The sequence below is a fragment of the Trifolium pratense genome, unplaced genomic scaffold (assembly GCF_020283565.1).
Source record: "Trifolium pratense cultivar HEN17-A07 unplaced genomic scaffold, ARS_RC_1.1 scaffold_127, whole genome shotgun sequence".
NCBI classification, from domain to species: domain Eukaryota; kingdom Viridiplantae; phylum Streptophyta; class Magnoliopsida; order Fabales; family Fabaceae; genus Trifolium; species Trifolium pratense.
Genome location: NW_025721028.1, coordinates 39,742 through 40,000, shown reverse-complemented (window position 1 = coordinate 40,000; position 259 = coordinate 39,742).

Below are 259 nucleotides of genomic sequence, written 5' to 3'. Positions count from 1 at the left end.
TTCCGATGTCGGATGAATTAATTACGAATTTTTCGGCCGAAACTTCGCAAAGGGCGGATACCACGTAAAAAACAACCTAGAAGTCGAATTTTGACTTCGTTTTTTTTGTGCACACCCCACACAATAAGTATAAGTGGACTGGAAAGTGGCTAAGCGATCCGACGAAGTTTCGATTGAGTTTGATTTTTTGGCCGAAAACTCGAAAAAAGGCGGATTTGACGTAAAACGCCGCCTAGAAGTCGAATTTTGAGACGGTGTC